The following is a 9,596-nucleotide window of genomic DNA, read 5'->3' as shown; positions in this document are numbered from 1 at the left end:
CAATAATTTTGTTATATGACCAACAGTTTTTTATTCAATTATGCTAATTAGGCCTTTTCTGTTTGGCTATTAGTAAAGACCATTAATTTAGCTTATCTGGAAAAAGCATGTAGTCAGAAATCAATAAGAGATCAATAAAACTGATCAGCAGGAAAACAGAAAGCACCATTTTATTTCATTCAGGCCAATAAAGAAAGAAAAAAAAAGGCATAACATCTTTCTATAAAAATCTAAACTATGAAAAATTGTCTAAGAACTATCTTTTTTTATTTTACATTATTCTAGCAAATTTTCCTTGAAATCCAAGTGAATTCATGAACAACCATAATCTAAATATAGATTCCCCCAGCTAGTTGGCACAGTGGATAGAGTACCAGGCCTGATGTCAGGAAGACTCATCTCCTGAGTTCAAATGTGGCCTCAGACACTAGTTGTATGACTTTGGGAAAGTCACTTAACCCCGTTTGTTTCAGTTTCCTTCTCTGTAAAATGAGATGAAACAGGAAATGGAAAATCACTGTAGTGCCTTTGTCAAGAGTATCCCAAATGGGGTCATGAAGAGTCCGACACAATTTAAACAACTAAACAACTATAGTTTGCACTCCTAAAATGAGATCCTTTCAACTTGGATGTTGAGCTACCTGTTCATCTGAGAGCAGCAGCATCTTGCTTTCTCCTTCACTTTACACATGAGGAAACTGATGGTCAGGGAGGTAAAATGACTATTTGGAGAGTGGTTAAGTTCATAGGTTCATAGATTTAGATCTATAAGGAGACTTAGAGTTCATTAAGTTCAATCCTTTGAGAAAGTTCATTCATTGAGGACCCCTACTTTATTCCAACAAGGATTAGTTAATTATGATTTCATAGGGGTAGTGATGATAAACTCTGTATATTTGGCCCCAGAGCTGTGAGCTGCAGATGGTAAAGTCACTTGCATAATCACAGGAAACTGGCTAGGGGCCTTCCAACCTCATTTTTCCCTTGTGGTGACCAAGCCCATGACTGAACTACATGGAAAGTCCCCCAAAATTATTTTGTGTCTCCAGACCATTCATTCTCTCTTGTCCAGCATGATCAGGTGTCCATCTTACAACCACCTTATGACCACCTAGTCAGTGGAGATATTCCTTGCTTCACCCAACTCATGACCCTGCTGACAGTTCAATTTTAGCCTATGCCTCATATGTCAATACTTGGAATTGTTCTGTATTTGGAACAGCTGTTCTTGAATGCTTAATCTATTCCTATAAAAATAGGGCCTAGAAGGTGAGGGCATCTCAGATTGTGAAGAAGATCTGAGGTCCACTTTATTAGAGGGGACAATTGGACTTTCAATCTCTCTTATTGTAGGTGAAATAATTTTTTTTTATCACCATACCTTTCATTCTATAGAAGAAGCTGGGACCCAGAGAAGTTAAGAACCTTGCCACAGATCTTACAGGCAAATAACAGAAGAGCCAAAATTCAGACTTACATTTCATGACTCTAGATCCATATATTTTTTCCCACTTTACCTTTAAATCATCCTACCTAACAGGCTTTGTTATATGAACCTGTGATCTCAGGAAAGGGATATAGGGGAATTGGACCTTCTATATCATTTTATTATCTCTTTCTTTAAAGGAGTTAGGGCATAAGTCAGAGTATGACTATGGAAGAAAGCTATGTCAGGGAATATCTTTTGGGAGACACAGAGAGACAAAGGACAAAGATCTCTAACTTCTCTTTGTGACCTTTTCCTTCTCTTTCACTTCCTCCTCCCCGCCCCCACCCTTACCCATAGAAGGGTCTTATGACAATCTATAAGGATGTCAGATGGTCAAGCTGCTCTTCTCTTACAACTTTATAGGCAGTTCCTCTTCCCTTCCCAAAATCTCCACCCCTATCCAAGAGAGCCCAGAAACCCCATTCTACTCAGAACATAAAGTCTATCTCTCCAAACCTCCTGCTTTTTGAAGCAGGCATACTACCTAGGTGAGCAGGGAATCACCAAATTCATTTCTTCCAGTAAGAAGAAGAACCTCTAGGCCTTACTATGTGCCCTATTTCTGTGCCCTCTGAACACTGCTGTCTAACCTGCTGATAAACCCTAAGAACCCTAGGCCTTGAGATCCATACTAGCTACAACTCGAGGTCTTCTGGGCCTTTCTATTCACCCTTAGCTGAATTCTGCCTTATATTGTCTTTCCCCCAATTAAAGTATAAATTTCTTGATCTTATTTTTCTATTTGTATCCTCAGTATTTAGTAAAATGATGTTATATAGTGCTTAATGTCAACCCTGACCAAATCATCAAAGAGTAACAGAGGTCACAAAGCCACCTATAAACTCTAAACAACAAAAAACAAAACTCAAGAGAGCTCACAGAAGCAGTGCTCCAGCTGCCAGCTCTGAAGGATGAAACACATCACCAGAGAGGCACAGCAGTCATGGAACTGCTGTTAACTCAAAAAAACAGAGCTCACACAGATTATCAAAACCACAGTTAACTCTAAAAGTAAAATAAAACCAAAGAGCTAACAGTGGTTATAAGCAAAAAGCTTTCTTTATTCTGTTGAAGGAGGGAAACTAAGCACATATGTGCTGGGACCCCTCTAGTAGGAGACATGCTTTAGTGTGGACAAATCTCAGTACATATACCTATGGCTATGCAGTGAGCCCTGACTTTGGAGAGGAAACAGCAACAATGAGACAAGTATGATTCATAGCAGGACTTCATGACCAGGACATGGGTACTACAAGTGCTTGTCCAAGCTCAGAGACCACTCGAGGCAGGTCTGAAACAATTCTGGGATTTTGCTGTGGCTGAGATCCTCCAGAGGATAAGCACAAAGGATTGTTGTTATACCAAGCTCAGGGTACAGTTTGCTTTCTGGGCCTTAACTCTAAAGAACAGGCTATTTCCTAATAGTAAAAAGTGAGGAGTGGTCTTGGCACAGGGATCCTGACATTGATAAACATTTTTTTATTCATTCATTTGTTAAATCCCACTCCTACTACCCACCCCCAAATCTCACCAAAGCTGTTTCCTAAAGACAGTAGAAACTGGCACCTCATTAACTATTGTTGATGCACTTTCAACTAGGATAGATAAGCCATTTATCTTTTATTGAGTGAACTTTTACCTCAAGAGAGAATTTATACTCTAGTCTAGAAATTGGATTAATTTGTTTTCTGTAATTTGATAGCTGTAATCTCTATCTTGTAACTGAACTATCTTTAAGTATTTTGAATACTCTAATATTAAGTGATTTAGAAACAAACATAGGTATCTCTTTATCCCACCACACCCCTCCACATACATACTAAAACATTAATAAAACATTAATCCTCCATTGAATTCTTAGGTAACCTAGAAAACTAGCCATTCAACATACACCTCTGCCCCCTCATGGACTCCTACTTTTTTTTTCAATTTAAATTTATTTATTTACTTTTAGTTTACAACATTCAGTTCCACAACCCCTTGAGTTTCAAATTTTCTCCCCCACCCCCCTGCCCCCATGGCGGCATGCAATCAAAAATAGGATCTCCGAATACCTTCACATTAAACATTAGTCAAATTGTAAAGAACGATTATCACCAATGGACTCCTACTTTCTTGAGGATGAGTATTTACCCAATCAAAATCAGCTCCCAAGCTCTCCCCTCTAATCCTGCCCTTTCCCAATCCCACCCTGAACTTGCTATATTTCACAAAGTCCTAGTAATATGACTTTGACATCATAAAGTCATCTCCCCAGAGGAACAGAATGTCCATGCTGAGATAATGTATACAGAATTTTATGCTTGGCACAGATTCACTAAAAGCAATAAACAATACAAAGTAAAGCATCTACCCTTCATTTGCACCTTGTAGGAAGTTTCCAGATAGGACACAGGCTGTTCTGAGTTTGAGGAAAATCACAGTTCAATTTGCTTAGCCCCTACAGTCCCTGCTCCAAAGAAGGATAAACAGTGCAACTTGGTATATTCACACATCCAGAAGAACCGGTCTTTAGATAAAACCTTAGAAACTTGGGGACCTGAGTCCTCCTAAAATGGGCCATTGATTCTTCAGGATCCATTGTGAACAAGGACTCTCAGTAATGGCTGCTTTTCTCTTTTCTGTATATACTATTGCTTGCCTTTGACTTCTTACTTCTACTACCTTACTGCTTAGGGAGCAAGTCACAGCCATAAGTTTGCCACTACCATATCACCCTGGTGTCTCTTCCTGACCTTGACTATAGGATCCCAGGTCAATTCCAGTGACCTAGACTACACAGAAAGTAGCTAAGTCACTGGACTTGGAGTCAGAAGTCCTGAGTTCATATTCTACCTTAGACACTTGCTAGCTGTGTAATCCTGGGCAAATCATTTAACATTTCTGGGCCTCAGTCTGTAAAGTATCTATAGCCTATAAGGTTCTTTCCAGTTATGATCCTATACTCTTATCTGGTGGTAGTTTCCTCTCTGTAGTGTGCTGTCATTTCCTTTGCAAACTTTCTCTCTCACTCCATACCCATAGGATGAAGTCTGTCTGTTCCATCATTGGGAGAGGGAGGACCCAAGTTCCTAAAGAATTGCTACCCTAACAATTAGAGTTATCCTAAAGTGGGACAATAATGTATGAACTTTCTTGATGGTGGGTTCTCCCTTACCTAAGGTCTCCAAATAGAGACCTGAAATGTTGTAGAGGGGATTACTAGTCAGGTGTGGGTTGAACTGAATAGTTTCTGAGGGCCCTTTGAACTTAGAAACTATGACTTTAGTGACTTGCCCAGAGTCACACAGCTAGTGGGCATCAGAAGCAAGGTTCAAATCCAGGTAGAACCAAAATTGTTTCTATTACCTCACAGTCACTTTTTAATATCAATGTCTAAGTTTTAAAGCAATCAATTAACAAGCATTTATTAAAGCTGAATTGAGAAATAAATCAGAACAAAGAAGACTCAGTTATAATACTAGCTGTATACCATTTAATATTAAAGCCTTTGCATTGTTGTATTTAAAGCTTGTAAGGGATGAGGTGTGTGTTATGTTGCCCATATAGGTTATATGTATTCACATATCTAAATATGGCTCACAAGTAGACAACAATGTCAATGCTATAAATAGTTCAAGAAGGATAAAAAGTGAGATTAAGAGATCATTGGTAAATTGAAATAGAAAGATTTGATTGAATCATCAAGGATAATCATCAAGGACAATTAAGGATAAAGATTGAAAAGCTGGGACAATGGTTTCTGTGGCCCTCCACAGAAATAAGTATGTTCAGAAAAGGAGATGGGAGAAAAGATTATGTAATTTAAATTTATTCAGATGTTAGAAATATGAGACATAGGATTTTCTTTCCCATTTACTATGTCCCCAGAGCACAGCACCCTCCTATGTTGATGGGAAATAGGATGTGAAGACATGTGTGTATGTGTGTGTGTGTGTGTGTGAAAACTGGTCTGCTCACCTGCTGTGTGTACCTGGGTCTGGTATCTGCTCTGAGGGGCCAAGTTTTATGACCCACTGAAGACAGGCTGGGGTTGGCTATGGGACGGAAAGGTGGGAATGAAACTTATCTTACTGTCTTCTGATTGGTTTATCACACCATTGATTGTCATCTAGCCATAACCCCAGTGTGGTCATTCCATAGCTTTCTGTGGGACCTGGCCTCCACATTGGAGAAACATGTCCTGCTGCATTAAGTGTAATTCTCTCTACAAAGTAGATATTCAATAGTTACCTGTTGAATGAATGAATGGTCATTGATGAGGGATGGCTCACAATAGGTTCAGCAGGAACTCTGATCTTATCTAAGACCAGAAAACCTTCGATTCAGTCTTGAAAGAATTCAGCTCAAGCCAAATTGGAGTCAGAGTTGTAAAAGTTTATTATACGTTTTACAGCAGGCAAGGGTCCTTTAGGGGGACCAAACCTTAACCTAGAATTAAGATTTTTATAGGGTAATCCATAGTAGAACCTATGCCAATTATGCTAACTAGGTAATTAAGGGTGAGGTTAGGGAAGAGTAAAGGTTGGGACAGTGTTTAAAGGAACATACATCTTTAATGTAACTGCTCAGGCGCATTGCCCATGATTCACTGGGAAAAAGCCCAGGGCGGGGGGAGGCCTTCCTGGAGGTGTGGGCTTGAAACATCACTAAGTCAGCTAGCGGTCAAGGGCTGATGGAGAAGTGCCCAGTCTGCCACCCATCAGTGTCATGTTTGACAAGATTGATGTCTGGGAACCAAGGCTAATGGAGACTCAGTGGATAATAGGCTAAGGAGTTAACCCAGAGATAGGGTCCTGAAGGATTCATTGAGGCAGCCAAGGAGTCAACCTAGAGATAGGGCACCAAAGGATTCATGGAGGCAGCGGGACACCATACAAGGAGGAGATAATAGTTGCCTAAGCTGGAATGTTTATAGATACTTTTGTGAAGGATTCATAGGAATAGTTTATTATTGTTCCAAACTGAGATAGTTGTTGCTGGGCAGAGTTATTGCTCTGAAGCTGGGGGCAGTGGGGGAGGAAGGGGCAGAGTTAATGCTCTGAGACTGGGCTGGGGGTATGATTTTACGAACTGGTTTTACAGACTGATGTTACAAAGTGGTATTACAAATTGATGTTGCAAATTGATTTTACAAACATAGATCCCAAGCACCCCATCAGTCATTATTCTTTCTCCTATAAAATGATATTCTTTACTGAAGTGACATATTTAATCTCTTCCAGTAAATATTTGGGTGATCTGGAAGACAGAGCTGTTGTTGTTTGTCCTTTGTTCTCAAAGAGGATGGAAGACAGATCAACAATATATAGACTGGAACTCAGGAGAGAGAAGAGAACTGGGTATGTAAATCTGGGAGTTGTCTGTGTAGAAATTATATTTAATGGAGCTAATGAGTTTGTAGTTAATAGTAGGGCCAAGGATATACCCTTAGGTAACAATTATAGTGAATAGCAATTACATAGGAAGGAAGGAGAAGAATCAAGAGATAACAGTTTCAGAAGCTAAAGGAGGAAAGAGCATCCAGAAGAAATTTGTAGTCAGCAGTGTCAAACACTTCAGGGAGGTCAAATAGAATTAGGACTAAGGTAAATGGACTTAACAGTTAAAAGAATATTAGCAACCTTAGAAAGTCAGTTTCAGCTGAGTGGTGGTTTGGATTTGGAAACCAGAGTGTTACTGATTACAAAAAGTGGAATAGGAAGGGAGGAAATGGAGGCTTTGGTAACACTGCCTTGGTCAACCATTACCAAGATCAAAAGGCTAGAGATAGCTTCAGGCGGAGGTCTCCCACAGTTCCCTTCCTCAGTCTCTTGGGGAGTTTTCCCTCCAAACTTGGGCCTGGGAGAGTGCCTGATTTGGATCGATAAGATAGCCCCTCACATCCTAAAGGACTGTGGGGAAGAAGAGAAGCCCCATGAAACCTGGAGAAGGAAGGCATGTGTTCAGTTCTAAGGACCTCACTTTAAGAAGGTACTGATAAGCAGGACTGCATCCAGAAAAGGGAAATCAGGATTGTAAACAGACTGGAGATCCTCCCTTAAGAAAATCTATAGAACAAAGTTGGAATTTTTAGCTTGAAGAAGAGAAGACTTACAAGACGCATTATACCTCTCTCCAAGCGTTTGAAGGGCAGAGAAAAGATCAGACTTGTTCTTTTCTATCCCAGAGAATAAAACCAAGAGCAATAGGTAGAAGTTGCTGAGAGATAAATTTAGGCTTTTTGCCAAGACAAACTTCCTCACAATGAGTTGTCCTAGAGTAGAGTGGACTCCCTGAAGAAGTCCGGGGCTCGCCCTCCTAGTAAGTCTTCACAGAAGCTAAATGACCACTTGTTGAGTATATTGTAGTGGAGATTCCTTTCATCTATGAGTTGGACTAGAGGGCCACTGAGGTCCCTTCCAACATTGAAATTCTGTAATTCTATCATTGTGTGCATTAAGTATCCTTTTCATACTAAAGGGAGGACTCGAACTACACTGCCTAGAACTGGCCGGAGGACAAGGGGAAGACTTCCCCAGGTTTAGGAGAGTGATGAGATCTCAGCCACTTGGCATATGTGTGTGTGTGTGTGTGTGTGTGTGTGTGTACACACACACACACACACACACACACACACATGAGTCATATCTAACAGCCAATCATAGCCACAGGCAAGGCTTGGGATTAATCAGGTCTTTCTTTTCAGCAAGGAAATAGCACAATGGGGAAATAGAGTCAAGAGGCTCCTACCCAGGCTGTTGTCCCCACAACCTTTTCCCAGGCACAAATATCCACCTTGAATCAATTCTTAGACTACTGCACATGCCATTTTCTACTGTTGGCTTTATGACAATTCATATAACTATCCTGGTAATCAAAGCTCAAGACAACATTAAATTTACAATCCCAGGAATTTTTACCAAAAATAGCAAAATTTCACTAACCACAACTTAGAACTTGAATATCTTTCCTAATGTGTCCCTAAAAGTTAACATTTCATCAATTCTTTACTTATAAAATAAAACTACCCATATTCTGGGACTTCTTTGTGTGTTTACTTATTTAGGAAAGAAAGGTGAATGTTTGTGCCTGGGAAAGGTTGTGGGGATGACCTAGGACACAACCTGGGTTGTGAGCCTACTGACTATTTTCCCATTGTGCTATTTCCTTGCTGAAAAGGAAAATTCCCCAACTGACTAATCCCAAGGCTTGCCTTTTTAACAAACACTCTGTGGCTATTAGATATGACTCATGCCTGTAACCAAACAGAACTAAGGGAATTTTTTCCCAACAGAATTTTTCCCTCTGTCATGACATCCTCTTTTCCCTTTTGTAGCAAATTTCGATAATCAAGAAAGTTTTATAAATACAACACTAAATTTACTAAATAATAGATTGATACCAGAACATCTGTGAGTTATAATAGGATTCAAGTATGAACATCTCACAATATTAATCTCTATTTACAGTCAACTTATAAGGATGATATCCTCCAAAGGGGGAAAATTGTTTGTCTAAGGTGATAAGACAAAGATGTTAAAGTTTTCTTAGGTACCTAAGTGACATGTAAATCTCCCTTCTCAGAACTAGTCCATTGTGAGCCCTCTAAGTAATTTGATCTGTGCCTGACAACGTAATTATGCTATTATGAGAATTGTGAGAAAAACTTCATTGCATTGTTTAATCCTGCATCATTTGAAGCAAGCTCCTGCTTAGATGGATGCAGAAGAAGCTCACATCCAGATGAGATATCTATCCCAACATTCCTGAGGAGGAAATACTGTCTATATATATATAATACACAATAAAATATATAATAATACTGTCTTAGTTTTTTTTTCTCTCTCTCTCTCCTCTTTTGTCATGTACCCAAGTACCAAGGCCCTGATTCAAGCGTGTGTTGGCATTTTCTCACTCTGACATTCTTGTTGTTTCCCCCCTTCCCCACTTCAAACAATGGTTAGTAATAACACCTGGGACATACTTCCCTGATAGGTCCCCTTAAGGAACTAACCTCCTGGGCAACATCCCATGGCATCTTGGTTTATAACTGCCTCTCCTTTATTGGCCATAAGGGTAGGGATTTTTTCAGACCTCTTCCCTTTGACCAAAAAGGGGAAATGTC

The sequence above is a fragment of the Petaurus breviceps genome, unplaced genomic scaffold (genome assembly GCF_028583685.1).
Source record: "Petaurus breviceps papuanus isolate PSGF00001 unplaced genomic scaffold, PetGlider_PUasm1.0 187, whole genome shotgun sequence".
NCBI classification, from domain to species: Eukaryota; Metazoa; Chordata; class Mammalia; order Diprotodontia; family Petauridae; genus Petaurus; species Petaurus breviceps.
This window is presented reverse-complemented; position numbering follows the sequence as displayed.